Source organism: Mustelus asterias, chromosome 12 (genome assembly GCF_964213995.1).
Source record: "Mustelus asterias chromosome 12, sMusAst1.hap1.1, whole genome shotgun sequence".
NCBI classification, from domain to species: domain Eukaryota; kingdom Metazoa; phylum Chordata; class Chondrichthyes; order Carcharhiniformes; family Triakidae; genus Mustelus; species Mustelus asterias.
In genome coordinates, this window is record NC_135812.1 from 74,793,583 (window position 1) to 74,809,079 (window position 15,497).

Here is a 15,497-nt window from a genome sequence, read left to right on the forward strand (position 1 = left end):
CCCCGGGGAACCAAATAGAAGAGCCCACCTAAAGTTGGCTCATCTAATTAGACTGAGATTAATTTATGCTACTTGGCTTGAGATCAAGGTTTTGTAAATTGAGATCAATATTCTTCTATAGTTATAAAGGCGCCTGCATTTCTACATCCCAAGTAAATTAAAATTCAGTATATGAGAATGAGTTAATGAAACGTTGTGGGTGAATTTTCCCATTCCGTCCACCACGAGAATCGTAACGGGTGAGAGGCGGACCATAGAAAGGTCCGTTGACCTCGGGTGGGATTTTCCGGCTTCGAGGCGCGTGCGGCCGGAAAATCCCGCCCATTATGTTTTGATGCCTATTTCTGTATTTCGAAGATGCGAATACAAAAGTTTAATAGACCCAGTTGCTTTAACCGAAAGGCTGGCGAGTTATATTTTCCGATGTTTCTGGAGTGGGTGGGAACCTAATTCTCCAAAATCTGGACTTAGAGTGCAAAGACTTATGGTTATGATGACCCCAGCGATCAAAAGGGTTACATCCCATGAAAGTATTTAGGGCATGTATAAGTCCTCAGAGTGATCTTAATGCCATAGTAATTTATTGCTCATTCCTGTCACATTGAAGAAAAATGTCCATGACTTGGGTTATCAAAATACAGTCGGTTGCTCAGCTGAATGGAGGATCTTTCATTTCAGCCATAGCCCCCTTCAACATTTTTTGTATCCTATTTGCCTCTTATCCATTTTCTGTTTCAGCTCATTCTATCTCCTCCTTCACTCCTTTGCTTCTGAACCAACATTCAGTATGTGGCCCATATACAATTCGAACCATTGTGAAAATCTCAGAGGCCACCCTCTTCCACCCTCCCCACCCCCCTCTTTGGGGGCTACTGGTTAATGAAAACAATCTGCTGGCTTTGTAGTTTTAGATTTGTAATTTTATTTTAATGAACACAGCTCAGTTAAATTTCATTCACCTATTGTTTTTGGAATTATAGTTGTCAGCGTACGTCACAAAAGATTGCAAGGTGATTCTTGTAAGTATATGAAATGGGTGAAATGGGTTCGTTAAGCAGCTGAGACCTCCAGTCCGAGGCTGGGGGAAAGCTCACAGAGCTGGGAGGGCTCAGGTATTGGAATTCGATGCAGCTGTGGTCTGTTATGTGTTCCAGGCCACTTGACAGGCAATCGGCAAGTCTTTACAAGACTGCCTGAATCCAGCAGCAGCATTCCAGGGATATAATAGCCGTCACAGGCACGAATGAAAAATAACATCAGTTCCCTTTGCATTTAAAATACACCCGGGTTCAAGGCACTATCCAAAAGTTTGAGTGACAATTTTGCTGATTCATTGGCAGATTCTAGAAAGCCTTCAATGATTTGAAAATACTTGTTGGCTATTTTCCTGGCTCGCCTGTTAAATAGCTGTTCATAGAGGGGTGATTGTTCACATAAAATCGAGGGGGGGTTCCTGTTGAGGCAAATTACTTTGGGCGGCACGATGGCGCAATGGTTAGCACTGCTGCCTCACAGCACCAGGGACCCGGGTTCGATTCCCAGCTTGGGTCACTGTCTGTGCAGAGTCTGCACATTCTCCCTGTGTCTGCGTGGGTTTCCTCCGGGTGCTCCGGTTTCCTCCCACAGTCCGAAAGACGTGCTGGTTAGGTGCATTGACCATGCTAAATTCTCCCTCAGTGTACCCGAACAGGGGCCGGAGTGTGGCGACAAGAGGATTTTCACAGTAACTTCATTGCGGCGTTAATGTTAGCCTACTTGTAACACTAATAAATAAACTTTAAACATTTCTCTGAAATCACATAACCAATGGTCAAGCTTAAACTTGCTGATCATGCCGGTTTACTGCATTCCTGGAGGTATTGTGTACTTGTTCCTTGCTCAGTTCCAGCCCAGTTCATCCGTGCTGTCAAACATATTGTTCTTCAGTCTGTATGTAGTTGTAACTTTATCCTACTCACAGCGCCAGGGACCCGGCTTCGATTCCCAGCTTGGGTCACTGTCTGCGCAGAGTCTGCCCGTTCTCCCCGTGTCTGCGTGGGTTTCCTCCGGGTGCTCCCGTTTCCTCTCAGTCTGAAAGACGTGCTGGTTAGGTGCATTGGCCATGCTAAATTCTCCCTCAGTGTACCCGAACAGGCGCCGGAATGTGGCGCATTGAAGCACTGAATTTAGGGCAAATCAACAATTTTGTATCTCTAACTATTTATACAACTGCAAAAGATTTTTTTGAACACCTCGACAGCTAAAGGATGTTTACTGTACTCATATATCTTTCATACTGAGTTAGAATCTGACTGCATGGCTACTTCAGAGCTGACATTTAAGTTAATGAGATGTTTGTCATTTTTACTAACTAAACTGTGCTGTTAAAATCGCCGAAAGATGTTAACCAATTAGCACACACCCTTCTATCTGTAACAGTTTGCAGTAACTCTACAAGATGATGTCGAGGTTTCCATGTCTTATTTTTGTGTTTGTCTTGGCTTCATTTTCTGGACTGAGGCTATTTTTTTTACAGTGTAGAGTTTTTTTTAAAAGACAGTAATGTACGGTATGACACGACTGCTGTCCGACCCCCATCCCCTTCAGCATAAGGTGAGCTTCCTCCTTCCTCATTTTTTTTCCCTGCAGGATTTTAGCAGAGTTGGCTGTTATAATATGTCCCAGACTTTATCATTCTTGGATGAGAATCAAATTTTCTCCCATTGGCTTGGCCACGTTGAGTTTGTCCCAGCTTGTGATTAAAGGCTGGACAGCTCCCTCTACAGATTCAGCCCAATGTTACAGTCTGGGTTCCAGTCTTGTCTTAACCAAAGGTATCCATTAACACTGCACTGCAATGAAGTGACTGTGAAAATCCCCTCGTCGCCACATTCCAACGTATGTTCGGGTACACTGAGGGAGAATTTAGCATGGCCAATGCACGTCTTTTGGACTATGGGAGGAAATCAGAGCCCCGGAGGAAACCCATACAGATGCGGGGAGAATGTATAGACGCCGTACAGACAGTGACCCAAGCCAGGAATCGAACCCGTGTCCCTGGTGCTGTGAGGCAGCAGAGCTAACCACTGTGCCACCATAGAATCATAGAATTCCTACAGTGCAGAAGAGGTTATTCGGCCCATCGAGTCTCCATCGACTCTCTGATGAGTATCTTACTCAGGCCCTCTCCTCCCCCCCCGCCCCCCCCGCCATCCCTGTAAACCTCACACACTTACCATAGTGAATCCATGTGGGTGGCACAGTAGCACAGTGGTTAGCACTGCTACCTCACAGCTCTGGGGACCTGGGTTTGATTCCCGGTTTGGGTGACTGTCTGTGTGGAGTTTGCACATTCTCCCCGTGTCTGCATGGGTTTCCTCCGGGTGCTCTGGTGTCCTCCCACAGTCCAAAGATGTGCAGGTTAAGTGGATTGGCCATGCTAAAATGCCCCTTAGTGTCTTGGGATGTGCAGATTAGAGCGATTAGCAGGGTAAATATGTGGGGTGACGGGGATAGGGCCAAGGGGGGGTTGTTGTTGGTACAGACTCAATGGGCCAAATGGCCTCTTTCTGCACTATAGGGTTTCTATAATTCTATGAATCCATCTATCCGACACATTTGGGACACTATGGGCAACTTAGCATGGCCAATCCACCTAACCTGCACATCTTTGGACTTGTTATAATAGATTCAAAAACTAATAGTTACAAAGAGTGTACTGTTTATTCAATATGATTCTGTACAAATTGTGACGAAAGCTTAAAGAATCCAAAAACACAATAGCACATATTTCTCTGTGAACACTCTGCACCAAACAAATTTCTGAACTGTCAAACAAAACATCCATGTCTTTCTTTTTGTGTGTCAGAAGAATTGTTTCCTGAAGCAATACAAACTGTGACTCTCCAAAATAAAATCATCCCTCATATTATTCTGAATATGCAACCATAATGTTACAAGGTTTCAAACCATTAGACCATCAGACGTAGGAGCAGAAAAGGCCATTTGGCCCATTGAGTCTGCTGTGCCACTCAGTGAGACCATGGTTGATCTGAGGTGATAATCCTCAACTCCACTTTCCTGCCTCATCCCCATAACCCTCGATTCCCTCACTAAATAAAAATCTATCTCAGCCTTGAACTTAATGACCCAACCTCCACAGCCCTCTGTAGTAAAGAATTCCACAAATTCACTACCCTCCGGGAGAAGAATTCCCACAGATTCACTACCCTCCGGGAGAAGAACTTCTTTAGGGTAGCCACTCCGTATCAAGCATGGCTGACCAGGAGTCTCTCCCACTCTTAGCACCTGCTATTGACAGGTGTCAGAAGGATTTTTGCTGGTTGATATGGAACCTGGTGGCCGTGTTCATAGAATCCCTACAGTGCAGAAGGAGGCCATTCAGCCTATCGAGTCTACACCGACCACCATCCCACCCAGGTCCTATTCCCGTAAACCCACATATTTACCCTGATAATCCCCTGGCACTAGGGTCAATTTAACATGGCCAATCAACCTAACACGCACATCTTTAGACTGTGGGAGGAAACCGGAGCACCCGGAGAAAACCCATGTCGACATGGGGAGAATGTGCAAACTCCACACAGACAGTGACCCGAGGCCGGAATTGAACCTGGGTCCCTGGCGCTCTGAGGCAGCAGTGCTAACCACTGTGTCCCCCCCGAACGCACTTCCCTTGGCCATCAAGTCCTGGGGTGGGACTTGAATCTGCAGCTTCTGGCTCAGAGGCAGAGACACGACCCACCCACTGCACCACAAGGCCTCCTCAGAAACATTGGGCTTCCTTTTTTTACTCTACAATCATAGCTGCTTAAATCTTCTCACATATTTAATCAATGCTTACCTCTTACTGTTACATCTGTAATACCCTCCTGGTTCCAAAAGACCATTCTGAGATATGAACTGTGGGAGGAAACCGGAGCACCCGGAGGAAACCCACGCAGACACGAGGAGAATGTGCAAACTCCACACAGACAGTGACCCGAGCCGGGATTCGAACCCAGGTCCCTGGAGCTGTGAAGCAGCAGTGCTAACCACTGTGCTACCGTGCCGTGATGAATAAATGGTAAAATCATACCCCACACTTTGCATTATGAGTATTGGTGAGAAGCTAAACGTACCGCTATATTAGGCTGTCAATAAGGCAGCAGCTCCTGGCATCCACGATTACATGCAGAAGTTGTTGTAAGAAATACTTTTCTCCGCCTAATGGTGTACTGTAGCAGGCCTCGCTGAGAGATTCAACTCTGAAATTAATAAACTCGGTGTACTTATCTACTGGTTCCCCACTAAAGTTAGAAAAAGTTGGGGTAGGTTTACATTCATAAGGGAAATTTTAACAGCTTGATTATTTTTGTCAAACAACCTTTCAAAGTTTATTTATTATTGTCACAAATAGGCTTACACTGCAATGAAGTTACTGTGAAAATCCCCTAGTCGCCACACTCCGGCGCCTGTTCAGTTACACTGAGGGAGAATTTAGCACGGCCAATGCACCGAACCAGTACCTCTTTCGGACTGTGGGAGGAAACCGGAGCACTCGGAGGAGACCCACGAGGAGAATGTGCAAACTCCACACAGACAGTGAATTGAACCCAGGTCCCTGGCGCTGTGAGGCAGCAGTGCCAAACACTGCGCCACCCTGCCACTGAATATGGCCCGGAATATATATTCTTACAGCTACAGAATCATATTCTGCAGGAGTTACTTTGGAGCCTCTTTTTTTTAACCCTATCTATCTATCTCTTTTCGCTCCTATTAATCTCATTTGCCTTTTCCCATTTTACTCTTTGCTTTCTGTACATGATTTAAGACTTAGGGAGTAAGTTTTTACTGGCCTCTGGAGATGGATATGGAGTCAAGGGTTGGGGACCTGTCATACAGGGCAGCATGGTGACACAGTGGTTAGCACTGTTGACTCACAGCGCCAGGGTCCCAGGTTCGAATCCCGACTTGGGTCACTGTCTGTGTGGAGTTTGCACATTCTCCCCGTGTCTTCGTGGGTTTCCTCCGAGTGCTCCGGTTTCCTTCCACAGTCCAAAGATGCGCAGGTTAAGTGGATTGACAATGCTAAATTGTCCCTTAGCATTAGGGAAGCTAACTAGGGTAAATGCATGTGGTTATGGGGATAGGGCCTGGGTGGGATTGTGGTCAGAGCAGACTCGATGGGCCGAATGGCCTCCTTCTGCACTATAGGATTCTACGATACAGCAATAAGGTGTATCAGGCTCTCGCCTTAACTAAGTGCCGCCTCTGAGGAGGTTTCCCAGTGATGGGCTGCGAGACAGATTAGCTGTCCACCCCAAGGTGGTGGGCAACATTTGCAGAATTAACGGCAGGAGTAAGGGTCACTTTGTAGGCAGCTGACATGTTGCTGATGAGAGGGCGAGCTCCTGGCATATAAAGAAACTGCCAGTTTCATGGAGGCTCCAATTCCCCATAGAGGGGGCCTGTGCAGGAATGGCAGCCCCCCATGACCCCAATGATCCCTCTCGAGAAAAGTTTACCCTGAAGTTGGCAGACCCATTCCCCTTGGCCATCTCGCAGTTTCACTTGTCCGGAAGCGTCTTTATCCCCACCTACTTCCCCACTCCCATCAAGGTTCCGGCCTGCCCCCGCAATGCCCACCATCCCTGCTGGCACTGCTGAGGCTTCAACACTGCTGGCCCTCTGCTTGGACCAGCAACATCAGGAGCCTGCCCGCTAGCTATCATTGGACAATAGAACCGCACATCGCCATGTAGGAGGCAGCTAACATTAACATTGCCAAGCTGGTCCTGCTGATGGGAAGTGCGGGGTTAGGACCTGCAATTAAACCCAACAACTGGGTCCCAAAGGCCACGATAACATTCAGCTCAGATTTTCAATGGGAATTCTTCTACCTGCTTGGCTGGAAAGCCTTCCTCTTTCTTGCCTTGTTCAGATGCCACAGATGCCCTGTAGAGGGAGCTACACACACCAGGGGTGGAACTTAATGCCCACCAGAGGCAGATCCAGAGAGGGTGGGGGGGGTGGGGGAGGGTTGGTCCATGTCATCAAGTGGAAGGTTGCTGGGTGCAGATCCTGTCACTGCCCCACCTCCCTACAATTAAGTGCAGGGCATGAATATTTCCAGGCTGTCTTGCCCACCGGAAGGCTATGTGAAGTATCCACTTAAGGGCCTCATTCCACCACCACCACTGGTATTGAACCAACATTGGGCAGAGGACTCACCATCCAAGGGGGGTGCCCAGAAAATCCTGTCAAGTTTGCCTATAGCCTTCTAGGATAGTCCCTGGCTCAAAGGCACCCTGTGCTCAATCCTGGGACCCAGCCTTGGGAAAGAGCGGAAACCACTGCCTAATCCTTGCTGTAAACCAACTCCCTCCCACCAGCTGCATGTTCTCCCTGGGAACCCTATCCTACCCCACTTACCTGTCTCCAGAGGATCCATCGCTGACCCTCTACGTAGGCCGCAGTGCAATACCAGCAGCAGCGCTACCCGTACTGCAAAGCTGCCAACCACTGATTGGACGGCAGTGCTCGGGGGTTGGATTTCTGTCATATTGGGGCCTTAATTCAGTGGAAGGCCTGACGGTGTCCAGGGAAGTGCCTGAATACCACAAAATAAATCAGGCCTCTTGGAGAAAAGCAACCCAGGGCACCCACCAGTTGTCAAACCAATGGGAAAGACCTACATTGGCACCACTAAATTCCACCCCAGTCTTCAGTCTGAAGCCTAGGAAAGCTGCCAGCAAGGTGAATGGCTCTGCCCCTTCACTGCCAACTACAAAATCCAGGTCCATGTTTTCTGAAGACACATGCCAATAGAAGTTAATAAATGTACAACTGAATGAAAATAATCAAAACTGTCTTGATATCATGTTGAATAGATTGTTAAAGAGGTTGAAAATGCTGTTCCTTTTCACAAAACCTTGATATGGTTTTCTTTCAGGTGTGACAGTGAAAGAGATAAAAGGAACAAATATGGGTCATCTGTGAGGTACATAAAGGATATTTTTGCATGTCACCCGACGTATGACTCACCCACGGAGCAATTTGCCTCTGTTTTGCATAATGTTAAACCTTCTCCTGTGCCTTGAAGTGCAAGCACAGAGGAGTTTTTTAAAGTATAATGGGGGCGATTCTCCCACCCCGTCGCACTAATTTTCTAGCGCAGCGGGGTGGGAGAATCTCACTGGGCATGCGTGGGATTCGCACATGCGTTCCCGCCATGCACGCATCTCCTAGCGCCGGATTTCCAACACTGTCAGATCCGCGCTGGAAAACCAGGGGGAAGACAGATGAGTAATTTACATCTTTATTTGATTAACGGATCCGGGACTGAATTCTCCAGGCCCACTAGCATCTCCCACCCCACTGGAATCCCTGCCAGGGACCCGGGTTCAATTCCGGCCTTGGGTGACCGACTGGGTGGAGTTTGCACATTTTCCCCGTGTCTGCGTGGGTTTCTTCCGGGTGCTCCGGTTTCCTCCCACACTCCAAAGATGTGCGCGTTAGGTGGATTGGCCATGCTAAATTACCCCTTAGTGTCAGCGGGATTAGCAGAGTAAATACGTGGGCTCACCGGGATAGGGCCTGGGTGGGATTGTTGTGGGTGCAGGCTCGATAGGCTGAATGGCCTCTTTCTAACCGGTAGGGATTTTATGGGTGGAATTTTCCCGCCACGGGAATCAGAGCGGGCGGGACCCGGACCATGAAAAGGACATTGACCTCGGGTGAGAATTCCTGGCCTTGGGCAAGCGTGGCTGGAAAGTCCCGCCTTATGATTCTATAACAGGTTACAAAATGAGCAAAAATACTATCACTGTTTGGAACCCTTGTTAAATTTTCAAAAGCTTTTTTATTCTCGAACGATTATCTTGGCACATTCTAAATTAGATGCAGAAATCCTCCATTTTCCATCTCGTGCAGTTTTAGGCGTTGGGATTGTGATTTGACTCTAAAATGTTACTGTTTTCTTCTAATATTGAAGTAATTGATTTTTTTTTGATCTGGCACTTCAGCTGGTATAACATTCCAGCAGCGTGCCAATAAACCTTAAGACATTTTACCCCTGGAACGATTGCTTCCTGTTCAAAGCTTTTCTAATATGGAACACAAGTGGCTTTAATTACGGGAGAACGACTGAGAGATCGGCAAAGTAATAGCTGGAAGTTTTAGGAAGTGCCATGTGTTAAATTGAAAATATCTGCGTATAAAAAGGTTGCTTTCTGTCTCGATTTGTTGAAAGTAACTAAACAAGAGAATTTGTGTTTAAACCGTGCAACGTCAGACTGCAAAGTCACACGTACCATCAGTCTGAACTGGCAGGACAATCTTATCTCTCCGGGAGACGCAGTTCTTTCCAGTTTCTTTCTACTGAACTGGTGCCACCCTGTGCAGACAAAAGGCAGGACATGCTGGAACATCAATGCACATTTATCACTGATGAAATTACACAGTTGGTTTCACTTCTAACTCTTTCTCATCCCATGCCCCAACCAGCTCTTCCCTGTACAAAAATCTACTGCCCATTTTAAATAGACCACCAAGTCAAGCAACTGAAATGACTTGCGATCTTAACATACAATCATAGAATCATCGAATCCCTACAGTGCAGAAGGAGGCCATTTGGCCCATCGAGTCTGCACCGACCACAATCCCACTGCCCATTTTAAATAGACCACCAAGTCAAGCAACTGAAATGACTTGCGATCTTAACATACAATCATAGAATCATCGAATCCCTACAGTGCAGAAGGAGGTCATTTGGCCCATCGAGTCCGCACCAACCACAACCCCACCCAGCCCCTATCCCCGTAACCCCACATATTTACACTGCTAATCCCCTGACACTAGAGTCAAATTTAGCATGGTCAAACTAACCCCCTTATCTTTAGACTGTGGGAGGAAACCGGGGCACCCGAAGGAAACCCACGCTGACACAGGGAGAATGTGCAAACTCCACACAGACAGTGACCTGAGGCTGGAATCAAACCTGGGTCCCTGGTGCTGTGAGGCAGCAGTGCTAACCACTGTATCACCATGCCACCCCCAAGATCACATGAAAGAGGAGTGGGGTAGGCCTCTCGACCCATCAAGCCTGCTTTGCCATTCAATATGATCATTTCTGATCCTTGGTTTTGACTCTATTTTCCCATTATCTCTTAATTCCCTGAGAGACCAAAAATCTGCCCATCCCAGCCTTTAGTGTATTCATCGATGGAATATCCACAGCCCTCTGGGGTGGAGAATTCCAAAGATTCGTAATCACTTGAGTTAAGTCATTTCTCCTCATCTCAATCCCAAATTATTGGCCTTTTGTCCTGAGCCTGTGCCCCCGTGTTTTAGATTCCCCGGCCATTGGAAACAATCCCTCAACATCTACCCAATCGAGCCCCTTCAGAATTTTGTGGGTTTCAATGTGATCACCTCTCATTCTTCCAAATTCCAGAGAATATAAACTCAATTTACTCAGCCTCTCATCATCGGAAAACCCCCTCATCTCAGGGACCGATCCAGTGAACCTTCTCTGTACTGCCTCAAATGCATGTGTTTCCTTTCTTAAATGTGGAGACCGAAACAGCATCCAATGTGGGATTTTACAGGTGGGATTTTACGGCCTAGCTAGTCCCGAAACCAGCTTGAGGTCAACGGACCTTTCCATTGTCCACCCCTCGCTCACTCCAATTCCCGTGGCGGGCGGGGCGATATAATTCTGGCCAATATTCCAGATGTGGTCTCACCAAAATACTGTACAACTATAATAAGACATTCTTATTGTACTCCAATCCCCTTACATCCAAGGCCAACATGCCATTTTCCTGCCTAACTGCTTGCTGCATTTGCACGCTAACTTACTGCATTCTTGGTATGAGCATCCCCAAATCTCTTTGAACATCAACACTTCAAAGTTTCACACTTTTTAAAAATGTTCTTCTTTTCTATTTTTATGACCAAAGTGCATAACGTCACACATTCCTACATGATACTCCACCTGCCATCTTGTTGCCCACTCACTTAACTTGTTTATGCATCTCTTTGCAGCCTCTCTGTGTGTCCTCCCACAACTTACCTTCCCACAGCTCAGTATCATCAGCAAACTTTGATACATACACTGTCTCTTCATCTAAGTCATTAATATAGATGGTAAACAGAACCATGGAATCCCTACAGTGCAGAAAGAGGCTATTCAGCCCATGAAAAGAGCATCCAACCCTCTGCTCTGCCCTATCCCTGAAACCCCATGCATTTACAATGGCTAATCCATCTAACCTGCACATCTTTGGACAATAAGGGTCAAATTTAGCATGGCCAATCCACCTAACACGCACATCTTTGGAGTGTGGGGGAAACTGGAGCACAAGGAGGAAGCACTCACAGAGATGGGGAGAATGTGCAAACTTCACACAGGCAGTCACCCAAGGCCGGAATTGAATCTAGAACACTGGCGCTGTGAGGCAACAGTGCTTACGACTGTGCCACCATGCAACCCAAAAATGTGCAAGTTAGGTGGATTGGATGATCAATGCACAGGGTTACAGGGATAGGGCAGGGGAATGGGCCTGGGGCTGAGGGTTCTGCACTACTCCTTGCAGCATTCCACTATTCCACTATACTGCCTGCCTTGAAAAAGCCCCAGTTATGGTCACTCGCTGCTTTCTATCCATGAATCAATCCTCTATCCATGCTAAAATATTACCCCCCAACTCCATGAGCCCTAACCTTGCCTATTAATGTCATTTGTGGCACCTTATCGAATGTCTTTTGGAAATGCAGGTATACATCTACTGGTTCCCCTTTATCTATCGTATGAGTTATGTCCTCAATAATAAATTTGTCACCAGGATTTCACTTTTGTAAAACCATGCTGACTTGTTTAAACATAATATGATGTTGTCAGTACCTTATTTCATCTGTTTATCTGGGTCTAATACCCTGCTTAATATTCCAATCATATGGTCATTTTGCAGATTCTGAGGTCTATTTGAAAGTGAATTTAGAAGTTCTCCACTTGGCCTCAAAGTTGGCTAAAACCAGTTATAACAGGCCATGGTCAGACACGCAACCAGACCAACGGAGAGTTTTGTGGACCTTGCTCCAAACTCTGCACAGGTTAAAAACAAGGCCGCAGATGCCATTCACTCCTCCTGCAATTTTCCATCTGACTCAGGCTGCTGTGCATGCAGGGGGATTGCATGCTACATGGGGCCGCACAGTAGCACAATGGTTAGAACTGGCTACCTCACAATGCCAGGGACCCGGGTTCAAATCCCGGCTTGGGTCACAGTCTGTGTGGGGTTTGCACATTCTCCCTGTGTCTGTGTGGGTTTCCTCCGGGTGCTCTGGTTTCCTCCCACAGCCCAAAGATGTGCGGATTAGGTGGATTGGCCATGCTAAATTGCCCCTTCATGTCAGGGGGACTAGCTAGGGTAATGCATGGGGTTGTGGGGATAGGGCCTGGGTGGATGTGTGGTCGGTGCATACTCGATGGGCCGAATGGCCTTCTTCTGCACTATAGGATCCTATGATTCCACACATGATCTATAGGTGGGATTTTCCAGCCCCGCCCACTGCTTAAATCATCCAGACCTGCCAAAAGTCAATGAACTTTTGGTTAGGCCAAATCTCCCACAACAGGTCCTGCCAGAACGGGGACAGAAAATCATGGCCACAAACTCCATAAGAGTAAGCACTTTCTCACTATTTTTCAGCCACATTTATTCATTTATGAGACATGGGCAGCACTGGTTGGTCAGCATTTATTGCCCATCCTTTGTTGCCTGAGGGCAGTTGAGAGTCAACCACATTGTTGTGGCTCTGGAGTCACATGTTGGCCAGGCCAGGTAAAGACAACAGATTTCCTTCCCTAAAGGACATTAGTGAACCAGATGGGTTTTTCTGAAATCGACAATAGTTTCATGATCATCAGTAGTTTCTTCATTTCAGATATTTTTTATTGAATTCAAATTCCACCATCTGTTGTGGTGGGATTTGAAACCGGGACCCCAGAACATTAGTTGAGTTTCTGGATTAATGGTACTGGCGATAACTTCCTAGCTCACAGACCACAATCAGTAAGGATAGGCAACAACACCTCCTCCACGACCATCCTCAACACCGGTGTCCCACAAGGCTGTGTTCTCAGCCCCCTACTATACTCCTTATACACCTATGACTGTGTGGCCAAATTCCCCCCAATTCGATTTTCAAGTTTGCTGACGACGCCACCGTAGTGGGTCAGATCTCAAACAATGACGAGACAGAGTACAGGAATGAGATAGAGAATCTGGTGAACTGATGCGGCAACAATAATCTCTCCCTCAATGTCAACAAAACGAAGGAGATTGTCATCGACTTCAGGAAGCATAAAGGAGAACATGCCCCTGTCTACATCAATGGGGACAAAAGTAGAAAGGGTCACGAGCTTCAAGTTTTTAGGTGTCCAAATCACTAACAACTTGTCCTGTTCCCCCCATGCCGACACTACAGTTAAGAAAGCCCACCAACGCCTCTACTTTCTCAGAAGACTGAGGAAATTTGGCATGTCCGCTACGAATCTCACCAACCTTTACAGATGCACCATAGAAAGCATTCTTTCTGGTTGTATCACAGCTTGGTATGGCTCCTGTTCTGCCCAAGACCGCAAGGAACCACAAAAGGTCGTGAATGTAACCCAATTCATCACGCAAATCAGCCTCCCATCCGTTGACTCTATCTACACTTTCCGTTACCCCAGCAAAGCAGCCAGCATAATTAAGGACCCCACTCACCCCAGACATTCTCCCTTCCACCTTCTTCCTTCGGAAAAAAGATACAAAATTCTGAGGTCACGTACCAACCGACTCAAGAACAGCTTCTTCCCTGTTCCTGTCAGACTTCTAAATGGACTTACCTTGCATTAAGTTGATCTTTCTCTACACCCTCGCCAAGACTGTAACACTATATTCTGCACTCTCCCGTTTCCTTCTCTATGAATGGTATGTTTTGTCTGTATAGCGTGCAAGAAACAATACTTTTTACTGTACATTAATACATGCGACAATAATAAATCAAATCAAAATCAAATCAAAAAAATAATACCACTGGGCCATTGCCTCCCGATTTTCTCAGCTTGTCAGTAATAGAAAACTGTTGTGTGAAGGGCAAACTAGTTTGAGTGGTTGGAGGGGATATTCGCTATGTTTCTAACCTATCTGTATCCTCAGCAAATCATCCTTACACTAAATGGAATAATTCTCTGAAAATGGTTGGGGGGGAGGTGAATGTTTGACTTGAATATAAATACTTATCCCATGCAGAGATGTGTACACTTCTTTCAATTTGAACACTTCAAATACAGACATGAATTGTCCATGAATTGTCCTACCAATTAAATAATATCACAGCAAAAGGCAATGAATTAAAATTTTTAAAATTGGAAATATGTATGTCTGTCAGCAATTGCAACTTCAAACACTGAAAACCAGAAACTCCCAATGATCAAGAAAATGTCGGACCAACATTTCACACAAAGAGCAATTGGCAAGAATTTGGACAAATAAAGAATAGACACCCACATCACCATTTCACCTTCTATCCTGCCAGATATTAACGCCGGAATTCTACCGCCCCGCCCACCACGGAATCGGAGCAGGCGAGAGACGGACAATGGAAATGTCCGTTGACCTCGGGCAGGTCTCGAGTCAAGCAAGTCCCTAAAATCCCACCCTAACTCTCCAGAATTAAATGTCCTTGAGAAAGTGGGAGGAGAGAGAATTTTCCCATGATAATTCCTATGTAGGTCACAATAATGGGATGGCCCCGCTTACATAATGATTTGCCTAAATTTCTAGAAAACTTTTGACAAATAATCATTCGTTAAGTAGTGTGATTCAGGATGAATCAAATGTCCAGGATATTGGCTAAAGAGTTGGAAACATCAATTAGCTATATCAGGCTAGGAAAGTGGAGTGCTTCGGAGATCAGTAATGGAGATTTCCTTTCCACATTACATCAATGCTTTCAATTGAAACTCAGTACAAATTTGCAGATGAAACTGACATGACAGTTAATTCAGAGAAAATTGCTCAAGAAATATAAATTGATTTGCACAAAACATGTAAAGGGTGGAATGATGTGTCACGGTGGCACAGTGATTAGCACTGCTGCCTCACAGCACCAAGGATCAGGGTTCAATTCCGACCTTTGGTGACTGGCTATGTGGAGTTTGCACGTTCTTCCTGTGTCTGCGTGGGTTTCCTCCGGGTGCTCCTGTTTCCTCCCACAGTCCAAAGACATCAAGTTAGGTGGATTGGCCGTGGTAAATTGCTCCTTCGTGTCAAGGGGATTAGCAGGGTAAATATGTGGGGTTTCAGGGATAGAGCCTGTGTGGGATTGTTGTTGGTGCATACTCCATGGGCCTCATGGCCTCATTCTGCACTGTAGTAATTCTAATATGAAACAAAGTTTTATAAGTCTAAGTGTACAGTTCAGAGGAAGGGAAAATGTATCACACACATACCCCATTGTGTCAA